Below are 6,332 nucleotides of genomic sequence, written 5' to 3' on the forward strand. Positions count from 1 at the left end.
TTTCAGTCACCCTACTCCCTCTCTTTGTTAGCTTCCCAAGTAGACTACTGACTTTGCCTTGCGGTTAAGATTTTTAACACGGGACTCTATGGAGAGTTAGGCCAATTTCTGGCCTAACTAAAATTGGCCATGATGTAATGCATCTTTAAATGGATCTGCCTTGTGATTGGTCGCCCATATCTCGCTATGGTTTAAATCTTCAGGGCCCGTGCCATTACCATTAACTACACCGTACACAACTGTCATCAAACTCTCATCAAACATCTAGCGCGTCTTGTACTATACCTTGTGGTTAATGGACTGATAAACAAGTATATGCTTGACAGTGTGTTTTTAGAGAGCAAAGTCCAGGGGGTAAAGTTCTGCTTACAATTCAAAGTCCATAGTCGAATTTTCGGGGTTCGCTATCAATAAACTGGTAGATTCCAAAATCAGAATTGTTCAGTATTAAAGTGAGCCATTATAATTATGCAAGATAATGTTGCATTCAATTACTTTTATTGTTACTAATCATCTGATATTTTTAACTCTTTATGACCATTTTACTATTGAATACTTTAATTTTAATAAACATCAGTATAATTTTGAGTTCAACGAAATGGGTTCATCATGACTAATAATAACATATTTTTAATAAAATTCGTCTACCCGAGGGGGATACAACAGAACCTTTTCAAATTGAAATGGATAATCTTGTGAAATTTTTGTCAAATAATGAGTTGGAGATCTTTTCCTTAAATAGTTTTGGCGTCAGTGTCGCGCGGCGCGTGCCCCCCGATTAATCCGGGGGGGTACTCGGTACAAATGACCATACGGGGACGTGCCGCAAATATGGGTTGCATTTTCAGCCTTTTGGTATATCAATGACCCCTTTTTCAAAGCCTATTTTGGTATATGAATGGGTCCTTTTTTCAAAATTTTCTCAATTTTTTCGGAAAATTTTGGGAAATTTGTAAAAACTAAGACAAAGTGGGTTAAATTCGGCCGAAAATTTTGACTTTTGGTATATCAATGGGTCCAAATTTCTTGAAAAATTGGTATATGGGTCCACTTTCAAATTCTCAGCGGCACGTCCCTACCAAAACTAAACTTGAGTACCCCCGGGCGATTAATGAGTTGCAAATTTAGAAAATCCCATTGCAAAAATGGGGTGCCCCCATCAGGCCCGGTTCCTCCCATCATGGTCGGTGTAATGGTGCCCCCGCCAATCGGATGACTCGCACATACGCTATTCATTTCGATTGCCAAATTTAAACTGAACGCCGGGCTTGATATTGCTTGGCACTCTTCATGTAGGTACTAGGTATTATAGGCTTTCAAACAAGGTAGGCCCTATCGAGCATAGACTTTGTAAGTCTTTCCGGGATGTTGATTGTCACATGTTTTTACCCCTTAATCAAATGGCTCTTATTTAAAAACAAAAAGGCTGAATATATAGGCGCCTATGATTATGTGTGGTCGGCCAGGGCCGGATTTACCTTTTTTGGAGGCCCTGGGCCAGGCAAAAATTTGGAGGCCCACAAACTCAACGTGCGCGTGAGGAAGGCATGTGCACTCAAGCGGCCAAGTTTTGGTTTACAAATAGGGGCCTAAATAAGATCGGTTTTACCCCAAGACATTTGCGCGCGAAAATGTTTCAATTTTAGATCATTTTAGCCCAAAATAAAGGTGAATTTTGCTATGTAAATGGCCAGTGAATGTGAATTTTGCTATGTAATGGCCAGTGCGTGCAAGCTCGCAAAAAATTTCAATTTGAGATAATGTTAGTCCAATTAAAATGAAGGCGAAATATGCTATGTAAATGGCTAGTGCGCGCGAAGCGTGCAAAATTTTACAATTGGGGGCCCCAAATTTTGGGGCCCTGGGCCCGGGCCCATCTGGCCCAATGGTAAATCTGGCCCTGTGTGTGGCCGATGATTTTGGAAAGGGGTTGCCTCCCGGGAGGGCACTCCAACTTTTGAGGTGACGCGTATGTAGGGCTGTTGAGACCCCCTTTTGCAGCATCGCTGTCACCCAAAGACCCCATATTTTTTTACGAACACATGCTCTGTCACCCGAAGACCCCCTATTTTTCCATTTGATCTGTCACCCAAAGACCCTTACAAGTTCAATTTGAACAGCAACTTTCATTTATCACTGATTTTGTTACTTATTTTGAAAAAACAAAGAAATTTGAAGCCATTTAGAACTTGAAATTCGATTTTCGAGGTTTTTCTGAGGCGCTGTTTCGGTTCTCACCCAAAGATTCCATTTAAGAAAAAGGTCATGTTCTCACCCAATGACCCCATATTTTTTACATTTTGCTCTCACCGAATGCCAAAAATCATGCTCTCACCCAATGACCCCATATTTTTTACATTTTGCTCTCATGCATCGAATGCCCCTTAAGGTTGGTCTGAACCCTGGAATTATGGAAACTTTCGGGCCTCATAACTTCTAAATTGTTGGTCTAAAGTATATAAAAGTATACATATTTAGAATGGCAAAGACTTGATCTGTCACCCAAAGTTCATCTGTGAGGTCAAATTTGGGCCAAAATGGCACTTTTGGCCCAAAATCCCAAAAATAACGGTTTTTGGCCCACTTCTTTTTTGTGCACCGTAACAAAAAAATTCTTGGGCCAAAAGTTTTTTGAAACTAATTTTTAAAAACTAGATCAAAATATCTAGAACCCGTTTTTTCATTTTTTTGAATTTTGACCAATTTCACCAAAAATATTTGAAATTTGTGCCAAAATCGGGCTTTTTTATGATTATATTGAAAAATCAACATTTTTTGACCATTTTTGGCGCAAATTTCTCAAAGTTAGTCGAAATTCAAAAAAATGAAAAAACGGGTCCCAGATATTTTGATCTAGTTTTTAAAAATCAGTTTCAAAAATTTTGGCTCAAGAATTTTTGTTACGGTGCACAAAAAGAAGTGGGCCAAAACCATTATTTTAGGATTTTGGCCAAAAAGTGCCATTTTGGCCCAAATTTAACCTCTCAGATGAACTTATCAAGTCTTTTTCCATTATAAATATGTATACTGTAACAGGAAAACCGGGAGGGGATTATGAGAATATTATGAGGGCGATAGACCATTTTTACGGACGGGACGGACCCGTGCTGGGGTCGACAACATGAAAATGAACGGCCTAAATAGTAAGCAGACGAAACACAAGATGTAGAATGTTCACAGTTCTCATATTATTATTTCTTTCCATCAATGGATTCCATCAACAGCAATAGCTGTCTACACAAAGTCGTAGTCAATGCCGTAAGTTAATACAATGTTTTTGTGTGGACTTACGTGTTGTAATGAGGGATAGAAATGACAAGGCATTTATACATAAGCTTACAAAGGAGTGGACAAATGCCTACCTGTTATTTAGGCCTAAAGTTTAACGCAACCTAGCAAGATACAGAAAGGAGTCTTTAAAAAATAGAGGGTGTTATTTTTAACACCAAATTACGAGCACCAGGCCAGCCGACCTCAAGCATTAAATACCTATTCGAAAACATGCATTAAATATCACGCGGCTTATGCCTAGGCTTCTTCATGCCTTAGACATGCGTGCATACAGTATTGAAATAATGATAATTTGGCAAGACTCCATTTGCGTTCATGCGGGTTGTTTATTATTTTAGATGTTCAAATGTTGACACAGGAAGATTTTGATTTATAATAATGAGGGGGATGTTATTTAGCTTAAAAGTACATGGCTCGGTTCTATGACAGAGATATGGTTCACTACAATGGCTGAGGTTAAAGCTTAACCGATGCACGCACACTGCATAGGCCACACGGTCTATGCTAAGCTTAAACCAAATATTAAAAACCCTGGTTAACGCGGCTGTGTACTCTAGCCATTGTTTCTTTCTCAAAATTGAGTTTTTATGATATGTTTGTACCTTGTTATGTTTTTTATAAATACAAGGAATGAAAATCCAGATTTGTAAACTCCAACTGCAATATTTTAAGGATTTTATTTCACTATTCCACTCGTGTTTGAAATTGAAAAGGAAAGAAAATCTTTGTTGTACCAGCAAGGTACACGCGCGCAACAACTCATCGCGTTGCGTATCGCGCAATTTGTTAACGCACAAATACGCGACATACGCGACGCTTATCTGCATGCGCGGCGCATCTTATGGAAACACCACGGAAGCACTGATTTCACAAAAACCTAGTGGTCAAATGGCTCCGTTTTAGCTGATAAAATGTGGGTTTTTTCAAGTTCTTTCCCCGATTTAAATATCAAGTTATGAATGGATTTCGCTCAAACTTCTCAAGGGGCTGTGGATTTACCCGATGTTCACGTAATATAAGTTACAAAAACGAAAACTGTCGCATTCTCCTGTGAGATTCGATGAAAGTGCAAAATGTGACCACTTTAAACTTCAACGGCCATTATTTCAATGTTCATTTTCTCGGTAAAATGACGATTTAGGTACACGATAACTCAATAAATACAGCATCTATAGGTAAGCAAATATGATCATCGTAAAAAGCATGATCGACTCAAGAAACGGTTTTCTCATTTTTTATATTTTGGTCTATTTCCGATTTGGGGCATCATTTTGTGCAAATAGGCGTTTTTGAATTTTAAAAAGTTCATTTTGATGCCTTATATGGTCAATATCTCAAAAAATAAGGCCAATATCAAAAAATAAAAAACCGTTTTTGGAATGGAGCCTCAAGATTGAGCTAAAAACAAAATAAAATATTTTGGAAAGAATGTTTTTTTGTTATGATGTACCTAACAAATATTGCCAAAAACTCACTTTTTGTGATTTTCTTCAAAATTGTTGTTTTTACCCCAAATCTGTATTTATATTAAGATTTATTGATGTCTTGCCTTCATCAAAATGTATACTTTTATATGTTTTGCGCGAATAATTACAAAGTTATTGCACTTTTACTACATGCATGTCTGAGAGTACACAGCCACCTTAACCTTTGCTTCATCCGGCAGTATCAGTCATCTTAAATGTGCATTGACACCTTGGAGCAAAGAAGCTCTCATAAATGGGTCGCACGGCTGAAGTTACCAGATATTATACAGCAAAGACTCAACCTTTTGCACAGCCATTGTAGTAACCACATCTCCATCAGGAACCTGCAGGAGGCCTATCAGCCTCCATATCATCAGCGAGCCGGCTTACAATACATAAAAAGTTACATGTCCAGATTTGATTTAGTCATTAATTAGGCCTAAAATTTAGTACCAAATACCGGATTTGGTAGGGGCCACTGCCGGCATGGCAGTGGCTTTTCTAACCCTTTTTACATCTCACCTGCAGATCTTCTGTCTGTTGAAATAGAAATCAACTGTAAATCTAAATAATTGAGCTAAATAAAAACTATGTCTCTCACGAATCAAGTCTGCTGTCGGAATGACGCTACTTGTTTTAAAAAGCGACGCCAAAAGTCTGTCTCATTGCTGATTGGTTTAGCGCGGCAACTTCTAGCCAGGTTGACTCCGCCCACAATAATATAGAGGGCGTATGATCGTGCCAGGGCAGCGCGGACATCATTGTAGTTGATTATGCTGAAATTTAAGGCCTACTTGTATTAATTATCTGATCATGCTGAATTTTAAGGTCTACATTTATATTAAAGAATTATTTAGTTAACCAGCACATTTATACCACACATTATATAGTAATATAATACGCCTACGATAATTTAAATACATTTAACATAATGGCCAAAAGTAGCTTCATTACAATACTTTTATATACTTTAGACCAACAATTTAGAAGTTATGAGGCCCGAAAGTTTCCATAATTCCAGGGTTCAGACCAACCTTAATGCGAAAGTGCCAGCCCTATAATACACCTATATCCATTTCAAATTGAAGTGCCCCCCGGGGCAGGGGTTGCCTTTCCGATTTTCTCTTTTATTTTTTGTCGGAGGGGCACTTTTCTCTTTCATTTTTTGTCAGGGGCACTCTGCCCTCCTGTGCTCCACTGGCTACGCTGCTCGAGGAAGTTTTGATTTACAAATAGGGAGTTATAGCTATAGGGGGCCGACTAGATACTAGATATAGACAGTGGTCGTGGATCATTACAAACTCAAGTTAGACGAGCATATTTTGTTCCGAATTTACTTGGACATTTACGCGCATGCGAGAGAAAAAAAAAATCAAATTCAGACAAAATATCCCGCAAAATATAGTCCAAGATGAAGATGAATTTAGCTATGAAAATATTTTGGTCCGAAAACGCTCGGGAATGGGACTTTTTTGGTCAAAAAAGCCGGCGGAGGATTTTTTGGGGTGGACGCCCCAGACCCCCCCTGGTTTCGGGGTCTGTAGTAATATTGGCTTAACTAGTAACAAACGCAGG

Source organism: Amphiura filiformis, chromosome 15, assembly GCF_039555335.1.
Source record: "Amphiura filiformis chromosome 15, Afil_fr2py, whole genome shotgun sequence".
Lineage (NCBI taxonomy): Eukaryota > Metazoa > Echinodermata > Ophiuroidea > Amphilepidida > Amphiuridae > Amphiura > Amphiura filiformis.